Consider the following 11,364-nt stretch of genomic DNA (forward strand, 5'->3'; position numbering starts at 1 on the left):
CACAGTTGAGCTATTACACATGGAATTATGGACACAGAGAGTAATGTAGCCTTTGACCTTCATTGGTCAGTAAGATGTGGGGATGCATTTACTTTTGTACAACCTATACTGACAGGTTTGGGATGTAAATCCCAGATTCTCACTGCTATACTGAATGTGGCAGTCATCACACCTATCATTCTGTGCCATGACATCCTTGCTATTTCACTACACAGGCATATCGTACAACTGTAGCAACCACACAGGTTCCATAGTAAACCAATACACAGTGTAGATAACATGTCCTATGGAGCCTGCCTCATAACCATACATGTGTAGTCTGTAGCCTAAATGCTTTGGAAGGGATGTGTATGGCTCCATCCATGGAGGTGTCAGATCCCACTGTGTACCTCCTGTGTATCCATGACAGGATGAACATGTCTCACCTGTTCTCACACCTACAACTTCACTGTGGTATGCATAATACATGCTGGAGAGACAGGTATGTAAAACAGACAGTACACCCTACATGAAACAGCCCCCCCCCCATGTATGTGAAGCACACATCTGCTGTGATACACATCATGTACAGGTTACAAAATGGGATGCAGAACAAGACAATTATAACTGGTGTCAGGCAACTGTCTGTACTGGACACAGGATATTTGTAGATGGGTCATCTCCATCACCACAGCTTGTAGATGTGTGAGTTCCCAAAACCCTGGTGACAGTTATCAAGGGTAGTAAACCTATTCATAGACTAGGGATGCATGAGTATGCTGAATGCTGTAATTTCCATGTTAGCCTGATATACACATATGGACCTATGGAGCCATGCACTTATAGTGCTGTACTTTGCTGAAGACATATTTCTGCTGTGCTAACATGCCATCCTGTGCTGCTTTATTGCTGCTATGTATTCATAGGTTATCCCAACAGACACCTGAAACAAAAACATAAACAGGTCTGTGGTACACCTGTCATTGTGTAACTATATAGTAATTAAAACCTAATACAACACAAGGTACACAAACGTATGTGACAGACTCATACAAATGTCAGCATACAGTATCTGTAGTTAACCACTACAAGTGGCATGGCAAAACAACACTGCATTACACAAGTACATGTCAACTAATATGGTCACTCTGTGCATCAGACACATAGCTTCATTTCCCTGGATCAATGGTGAAGATGGCAGGGCTGTGGCACAGGTATCATCACTTGCACAGAGTGCTGTGGGGGGTGCAAGATGCATAGGCTGACCCAAATGGTTGACAGCATTGTGTGTGAGCCAGGAAGGGAAGCAGGTAAGATAGACCATGAAAGGTGCTGTGTATGTCTGTAGGTGACCTGCATTTGACAGCGATGTGTGAGTGTGTGCATGTAGACAGTCAAGCTCAGTGGTAGCCCTACAAATATGTATGCTGGACAGCTTTGGACTGTACATGGTAGAGTGGACAGTTCAGCATCTTCGGACCCAAACATGGCAAGTGGATCTGCCAGGAGTTGCACTGGCACTTTGATGCAACAATTCAGAAGGGGTGCTAGTACCTGGTGATGACTGCTGTCTACTGGGACAGTGTCCCCCATGGGAAAGCCCAAGGCCATGAGTCCATGGTCTGTCACATTGTGCTGTGGACAGCACACTCCCCTTTGTAGCGCTGGATGTACTGCCACTACAGGAGTGTGACTGTGCATGGTCACATGCATTCTCTGCAGATGGGGTTACTGACCTACGCCTATGAGTCTGATGCTCAACTCCAACCACATGCTCCAGTACAGAAAATATGTGGTCCAAGACAGACACTGTCTCAACCCGCCCTCTGTGCACTGCATCAGAGAACTGATCCTGGAGTCCCCAATGCAGTGGAGGAAGTGATGTGCTGCATCCAAAGCCCTAAGCCTACATCTGGTGTTCCATTCAGAATGTGACTGTGCCTCCATGATGGCTTGAAACATGCACCGAGAGGCCCATGATGTGACACCTGCAACAGGTGGTGGACAGACAACAGGCCTCCTACAAGCATCCCTGTCTATCCACCTGTGTGGACCTCACCAGCTCTCTGGCTATGGCCAGTGTCTACATTCACTGGAGCCATAGTTGCCACACTTTCCTGTTCAATGTTCCCACCCACTGACTGTCCAATATCTGTTGCCTCCGGGGACAGGGTATGTGTAGGCATACTGACTGTGTGTGGTGCTAGTGAGGAAAGAAGGGGGATGTCAACCTCTGGGACATATTCAGCCCCCAAAATGCCCACCTGTGCCACACTGTGGCCACCATCATCATCAAAGTCTGGGGAGACACTGACATCAGTTTGTGTAGGGGACAGAGACCAACCCACCTGGTCACCTGTGATAAGAAAGGAAAAAGCAGTACATTAATAACTGCACTATTATGCTCTGCAGTACGGTGTTGTGATATATGTAAGACTCTACACACTGTCATCACTATGACAGACCTGTTGAAAACCCAACCTCATATAGTAGGGCATGAGGACAGTACTCTTCCTACTAAGAGCTGTAGTTACTTGAAAATAACATCTCATTACACTGCAATCTCACTGGCAACAGTGAGGTATACTGTTGACATTTGTGTAGACTCTGCACAGTTGACACATATGACACTTTGTAGTGTCAGTCACATCTATCAATGTGGTCACACCTACAAGGCATAGGTATGAGTCTAACATGTGTGCAGTCAAAATATATGTGTGGAGCTGGCACTCATGCTGACAGTACAGCAATGCAGGCAGTGGACCTGGGATGATATTAGTGGCCCTTATTTGCAGTACCTGAGTTGCATTTCTCTGGAAATGCATATTAATGCATGATGTGACATTTTATGCCCTTATACTTTTGCTACAGGGATATGTGACGTGTGCTTCTATCTGCAGGCCTATGACTTAAGCAAAATGCAGACCTTTCATTTGATATGCATTGTGTGGATAAAGAGTTAATGACTCAGTCATTATTTGCTGGCATTCCAGTGTTACACACCACTGGATTTGAACCCAGGACTGTGTGGCAAAATGTACTGATTTTGAAGCATTTAACAGACTGAGCTACTCAATCACTGCTACAGCAGGTGCATTTGTAAGATATGTGTGCATACACATAGGCTATGACAAACATTTTCTACATCCATGTGCATGACTTTATATGGATGTATTTCTGCACCAGGGTCCCAGTTGAACATGTATTTTGCCATTAATGCCTTAGCAGGTATCTTTCTACATGTTGCTAATAAAAAGGCACATTTACCTGCTATCAGAGGCCTCACTTACATCCATTATAATATCTTTGGCTTTCTAGTGGTGTATTATCGCACTGGAGTCCAAGGTATACTCCCATTTTTTCCATTACTTTTTTATCAAGTTTGCATGGTGCAGTGAGGTGTGCAGCTCACTGAAACATGCTTAATGACCGTAACTGGCAATTACTATATTTTGTTTAAACCACCTGCTCTAATTAAGAGTTGTGTGGAGTGGCAGGTTGGTCTGCATGTGCGATGGTGTTGGGTTTGAAATATGCGACAAGTGCTTATTTTGCAAGTGTGTATTACAATTTTAAAAACATATATAGTCAATATTTCTTTATTTCGATGATCTTAGCGAAGCTGGGAAACAGAGCACATTGTGCAGTATTGCTCTAAAAAATATAAACAAAAGAAAATGTTGAGATAGGAAAGTGGTGAAATGGGATGCAAGCAGGGGAAACCATAGTGAAAGGCAGGAGAGGGATGTTCAGGAAGGGTGTAGGAAAGACCCATAACTATTCATTTCTTGTACTGCAACAAATGTGCACTTTGACGCAATTTGTACAATGACCTTGAACTCTCACCCCCAGAGAGAGGGGTGAGGACAAGATAACTGTATTGTCAAGTCAACTGGACCAAATTACGTGTGTCCAGTGGACACGTGTGTGAAATGGAGCGCTATGTATGGAATGATTTGTTTTGTTTTGGGAGAGGTGCCCATTTTTTTTTCTTTAAGGTGAAAGTGGAATGTTGGAGAAGGGACATAGGTACATGTGAGGGATGTAAGTTGGGTAAGTAATGATGCATTTGCAGACAGACAAGACAAGCAAGATAGCAGACAGGGGCAGTGTGTGACACATAAGGGGGGGTGAACACCTTGGATGGGGAGGGTGTTGTGAAATCTAAGTTCCATGTGCCTCCACAAAGCAACAGCGTGACTCACATCCCCACCCATGGGACTGTCTGCACTGCTCCATCACTATCCCAAGGGAAGCAGTGGTGGAGGTTGGGCACTGGGGCAAAGCTGCCCCACCAGGCTGTCCAGCATGTCCTCATTCTGGTGCAGGTGGCAGTCAAACCCATGGTAGACTATCCTGCACACCAAAACTGGCAGCTCAGCCCTGGTGACAGCTCCCCTTCCACCACTGCTCTCAGAGTGGGGCTCATCCATGTCCTGTGGGTGGTACTTCCCAATACCACAGGTGGTGCAGGGGTAGCAGAGGGTGAACCACCAGTTTGTGTCATGGCTGGATGAGGCAAGGTAGGCAGATCAGCTGGAACTGGCCTACCTTGATGTGCTGTGGTAAATGAGGTATAGCAATACATTAAGGTTAGTAGTAACCAAACCATTGTTAATATGAAACAGAAGGAACATCATATTTATCAGTCCAAATACATATTAATGTATATTATGTGTAACACAACATTAAGTAACATAGTCAGTATGCTAACAGCATGTCAGTAAGAATTAAACCATAAGGCCAACAAAACAGTTAGTTTAACAAAATATGTTAATACTGAATCATAATAAAACATATAATATATGTTAATATTTATCATATATCATAATATCATAATAATAAATAACAATAATACGTAAATGAAGATAAGGGGTGGGGGGCTTTCATTACTGACAATGCAGACTATATCCCTGAAAACACTGATAATAAATACTCTACAGGTGTGCAGAGTCATTTTTGAGTACAGTGACTACAATTCCCCTATAGCTGATGTAGCATGTGCATACCTCTCAAGCTGTTAGCAAGGGGAAGTATGGGCCAAGCAATAACAAATGCAGGTACACAACTACACAGAGCACTTTCACATAATGTGGACTTATATAACTACCAAGGTGTCCTGTAAGCAGATTTAGTAATACGTTGCATTCCAGGTAATCATTTTTCTGGCAATCCTGTGACAGACGGATTGGGCAGTTTTAATTACATTACAAGAAATCATGACACTTGAGAGGCATATTTGTGTACAGTACATAAACTAGATACCTGTCATGCCTTAGCTGGCAGGCATAGAAATAGAAACCAATAGCTGCTGTGACTGCAGACGACATCTGCAAAAAATGTAACAACTGACTGTGGCAACTTATTACGGACATGCAAGGAATAAAGCCATACTGGAAATAATTAGATTTCTTTAGGAATCAACAATGCTGCTTAACACTTTATTGGTATTGCTGATAAGTGTCTGGGAAAAGTAAACACAATTATATCTGCTCATAACATGGGCTACCTCACCATATACCTTTTGTTCCTGAAGTGGGAGAACATGACAGCATTATGTAACTGAATTCATTTTGCTTTCTAGAACTATTACAGTGTTATACTTGACTGCAGTGACAGCAGAACACTCAAAAATGGAAGACAGTCATACTGGATTTACTAAAACAGATTTCTTTAGGAAGCAACAATGCTGCTTAACACATTATTGGTATTGCTGATAAATGTCTGTGAAGTTCACACACAATATCTGCCCATAGAGTGGGCTAGCTCACCCATATACCTTTATTATCTGGAGTAGGAGGAACAAAGAGCATCATGTGACTGATATTGGCCTGGAGACAGTGTTACACTTGACTGCAGCAACCTTACCATAGACAAGCAATTCATACAACTCTACTGCAATGGGTATGATAGCACAATCCTGCTGTACACCATTTTGCTTATTGTTATTGATATTGTTTATTGTTTATTGCAAAACAGTTGTTATTGTTCATTTGTTGCACTACAACTCTAATTGCCCATTTATTGCACTACAGTTTTTATTGTGCATAATTTATTGCAGTAAATGCTTTACTCTTTCTTGCTTCTTGCACTACAGTTAGCATAATAAATCTGCACTTATCACACTCAAGGCACAACCTGGCCAGACACCTGGCATGGAACTCAACACTGTGAGCCCTCTCAGCTGCAGCTGTTGGAAAAGAAGCACACCATTATGTATACCAGTTTTGCAGACATTCAGCTTGCAGTTTGATAAAACAGTGGAAAACACTCTTACATATTTGTGGGGCATTCCCAGCTTGTGCCTCTTAGACCCAGGTGTCCAGGGTTCCCCTCTTTCTTCTCTTCAGGTCGTCATAATGGTGATGATACTGCTCACCAATGTGGGGGATACCAGTTGCACTGGAAAGTTCCCCTGGTCAACCAGTCCAAGCCCTCCACCTTACATTTTGAGCCCTGGAAACCACCCTGCATCAGCCTGGGTTCGTAATTTTTTACCAGGAGCCCAACAAAGAATCTGGACTCCTGAATATCCCATCTTTGCAACCAAAAAATGCGTACCCTTTCCAGCATCATCTGGCATATATGCAGATAATCAGACTCCAATGAATGGTGCAGAATTCTTGCCTATTGTGCCTAACATAAGCTGTTTTCCCATCCTTACACATCATTGAACAACATACAAAAAAGCTCCATGTTTCTTAGCAGCACGCAAACCAGCTAAGCAGAGCTAAGCAGGGAAAAAACTTGCACAATCAAGGTTTTTGCTAAGCTTAGCACCGTACAAACAGCAGCAGCCTTTTGCATGTTTAAGAGTGCTCAGCACAGAGGAGCAGTGCCATATTTCATGAACTTGTTTTTAAAATTAAACATATATAATAAATTACAGACATCTTATGACTGCTACAGACTTGAACCCAAGACGTATTAAGCATGAGGTTGTAACTTCACCCATTTAGCTACTTGTATATTATGAAAGCTAGTATACTTTCACATATACTACTGGGCTACCTGTTAGCATTGCTAAGCACCGTGCCGGGCTGCACCACACAAACATGTTTAAATAGACAAAGAAATAAATAATTAATTACATCCAGTTTCTATTTTTAGATGTCTGTCAGCTGTTGGCTATGTATGCATGAGTGCCGCTCGGCTCTGCGGTACTTTGCGCCACACCACACAGACAGTAATTTAAAAAAACAAATCAAAACAAAATTTAATTATGATAATTCATTACATCCAGCTTCTATTTTTAGATTTGTAGCAGGAGTCTATATGTGAGCTCAGCTCAGCATTGCTGCACTCTGCGCCGCACCACGCAAACACAGAGAGTGGAAAAAAATTCATAAAAATAAAATATATATTTGAAACAATTCACAGAATTTCAACAGTAGTAGGGAGCATTACAGGGAGCCTCACCCTGTACATAACATCTGACCAGGCATCCACAACCATGAGTAGCCTCTACACTTCTCCCTACATGCAATATCCCTGTTCCTATCCTCTCCCTCAGCAGAGCACCTTGATTAATATGCATGGCGTGCTGCCGTGGGGGAACTGTAGCCGTGTATATAGATACAGTCCATGTAGGTTCTACACTGTGTCTACCTGGAATTTTTTAAATCCTGGGGAACATCTTTCCCATAGAAACTGCACAACTGCAATCTAACCTATGTTTTCTACAAGTATGTACAATCCATCTACAATACATGATAAAATAAAAAAAAGACAAAAATGCAAAGGAAAGAAATGAGAAACTAAAGAAGAAACATATACACATATAACATCACAAAAACACTAAGAAGAGAAATAAGAAAAAGAAAGAATGAACTGACAGAAAAATATTGATAAGCCCCATATCTGTGTCATGTAGGGTTGAGGCCCTGTCTACAGAACTAAAGATTTGAGTTCAATCAGCAGTTCAGGAGCTGGAAAAATCAGCAGACCAGAAAACTCAAGGTTGAATGATGGCTTAGATTAGCACAGTCAGTCTAAGCAAGATGGAAGTGAGTGGCTTACATCAATTGAGGAGACAGAAGTGGTGGCCTAGTCAGTCAGCATGACAACAGTGGCGTTGGGACTGGCTAACATGGACTTGGTATTTCAAGCATGTGACATTAGCCCTTATATGCATGTGAGTGAAAGAATCCTCATGCAATCAGAGGGCACAGAATGCTCCGATGGTGATGAAAATGCTTATATCAGACACCAGGTAACAGTGTTAGGGACCTAACCACAAAATCCATGATGAATGCCTGCATGATGGCTAATAGGATAAAGGATAGATGGTCAATAAGTAATGGGGCAAAGTGAGATACAAAAAATAAAAAGTAAAAAAGAAAAGAACAAAAACAACCAAACAATAAGTTCCTGTTGAAACAGTACAATGCCATAAGTGTATGACAGAATCAGTGGGGAAAGTAGACCCTGTTGACCTTGACTCTAGTCTGGCACTGTGAAGAGACATGAGAGGTGGAGAACAAGTGGGAGGCCTCAGCCGCCAGTGAAATACTATTACTCATCATTTTTTCACTTACCAGGTGAGGTGGGGGAGCCCCACCAGAGCTCCCACTTCTGGCTTCAAGCCCCCAGGCATCCAGGAACAACCCACTCTGGTTACAGTGTCAGGTGGGGAGTTTGACTGGGGTGGTACACCTCTCAGAGAGTAATGCAGGTGTCCTAAAGTAAGTTCAGGGAGGACAGAAACCTCCAATGGAGCAGAAGGGAAAAAGCTCCTTGATCTTGATTTTCAGTATGAATACAGACCAGGAAAGCGGGGCCTCATGATCTGTCTGGCTTTTTGGGTTTTAAACAGGAGGTGTCAGAAAAGTTACCCACAGGAATAACTGGCTAGTAGCAGCAAATAGTTCAGAGTGACATTGCTTTTTGATCCTTTGATGTTGGCTCTTCCTTCCTATCATTGTGAAGCAGAATTCAGCAAGCATTGGATTGTTCACCCACTAATAGGGAACATGAGCTGGGTTTAGACCATCGTGAGACAGGTTAGCTTTACCCTACTGATGATGTGTTGTTATGATAGTAATCCTTCTCAGTATGACAGGAACCACAGGTTCAGACATTTGGTGTATATATTAAATATATAATATTAAATTATAACTTCTTAATCAAAAAATGTTTTTTTTTGCTTGGAGTTAGGACATCTAAGTACTAAGTTTCAGGGGGCATGGATGATAGTACCCACCCATATCAGGAAATGTATCCCCTTCCCTCACAAAAGCACTTTAACACTTTATAACAAGTTTTGAATTTTTCTGAACAATTAACACATTCAGTCTATATTTACTGTACCCCATTCACAGTTATGAATCTCAAAACATAGATGAAAAAACCTCACTGAAACTCAAATTGAAAAAAAAAGACACATATATATATATATATATATATATATATATATATATATATATATATATATATATATGTGTGTGTGTGTGTGTGTGTGTGTGTGTGTGTGTGTGTGTGTGTATATTTATCTATGCTTTTTTGGCTGGGTTAGTCCCACAGGGGTAGTAACCTGTTTTGGGGGACACATGAGGTGGCATTTATACTACTACGGGAAATTTGGCTGAGGCATCAGGGAACTTCTCCTGCTCTTTTTGATAGGTGCTGTGGGATCTTTTACATCCACTTGAACTACCACCAACTCAAGCAAATGGGGTCTCAGTTTAATATATCATCTGACACACCTAGGAATGCAGCACCCTCCATTATAAGGCACTGCATTTTCAGAAATCCATCTGCTTGATGTGGCCTACAGCCTCCTGCACCGAAGGTAAGTATGATACATTTTGGACCATTGGCACTAATTAAAAGAATTGAAAAAATACAAACAGCAATAAAAAAAGTGAATGATGAAGTATCACATGAACTTAGAAAATACAAAGAAAAAAGATGCACACACACGCGCACACGTGCACACACACACTATATATATACTATATATATATATATATATATATATATATATATATATATATATATATATATATATATATATATATAGTTCTACTTTCAAATCTCAAAATACTGAAATACTGAATTTCAGTATCTTGAGACAAAAATGTTGAGAATCCTGTTGTATGAAACTTTGAAATAGTGAATCTGAGAATGCTGAATTTGTAGTAGTTATGGTCCAGTGTTTTGTAAATTGTATGCTGTCACTTTAAAGTATAGTAGTTTGTGGGATGGAGATATGGCAGCCAATGTGTGGTTATATACAGACGATTCACATAGGTGTTTAGTGTGTAAGGGTTTGGAAGAGACATGTTTTATGTTTTAGTTTGTTGGGAAGTTTGAGGAATAGGTTGGGGTAGGTAGGTGACAGTGTGTGTGTTTTACTTTTGCAAGTGGTGATTTTTGTAGATGTGTAGTGTGTGCTTCTCATGGGTATGGCTTCAAAGTGTGCAGTGGAAGTATAGGGTGCATAACAGTAGGTGTGTTGTTTTTTTCGTGGTAGTGCAACCTCGGACTTGATATGTATAATCAGTGGGAGTGTGGGGGGTGCAGGAGGACTAGCCCTCTGCTTAAACATAGATTACTTGCGTTTTGTTGGTGTGTTTGTTGTTTTGGTGTGTGATGGGTTAGGACGGTAGGAAGGAAGGTCGTGTTTGTATTTATGTTTGTATGGTTGAGGGTAACAAAAAGTAGAATGTCCCATACTGAAAATTTGGTATTATGAACCTTTAGCATTGTGACGCTCGGCTTTATAATATTTTGTTGTAGTGTTTCTTGATGATTATGGTCTTGAGATACTGAAATTCAGTATTTCAGTATTTCAAGATTTGAAAGTAGAACCATATATATGGGTCTACTTTGACTCACCAAATTTTCACTTCTCTGAATTTCACCAAAAGACCATCCACTGAAACCAAGGACTACTGTAACTCCCTGGAAAAAGAACCATTTGACCACCGGGGAAAAAAACTCAATGGAAGGCAACACAACCTCAATGGAAGGCAACTAAACCCACCTAAGTGGAAGGCTTCACCCCCCCACATGCCTCCTAACTAAATATACCAATTCTGAGATTGCACTACACTGGAGAGAGAGAAAAGTTCAACCTGGTGGCCAAGTGGTTAATTTCCCAGGGAAAGAATTTTGGTAGTCTATGCTTTAAGTGGAATGGTCTTTCGCTGAAGCGGAGTTAGCCAACTATGATTCAGAGAAGTGAAAATTCATGGGTCAAAGTAGACCCCACACACACACACACACACACACACACACACACACACACACACACAAACACACACACATATTTTGTATAAATATATATATATATATATATATATATATATATATATATATATATATATATATATATATATAGCTATATATGTAGATGCATATATAGGTTTCCTATTAGCTGAT

General features: G+C 41.2%; 1 protein-coding gene across 1 annotated transcript in view; it reads left to right on the forward strand.

Moving 5' to 3' along the window:
- Positions 1-11,364, forward strand: part of LOC122808255 (melatonin receptor type 1A-like) — a 70,503-nt gene that overhangs the window by 45,108 nt on the left and 14,031 nt on the right. The window lies entirely within an intron of this gene.

The sequence above is a fragment of the Protopterus annectens genome, chromosome 8.part0 (genome assembly GCF_019279795.1).
Source record: "Protopterus annectens isolate FY-2018-M chromosome 8.part0, PAN1.0, whole genome shotgun sequence".
In the NCBI taxonomy this organism is placed as follows: domain Eukaryota; kingdom Metazoa; phylum Chordata; order Ceratodontiformes; family Protopteridae; genus Protopterus; species Protopterus annectens.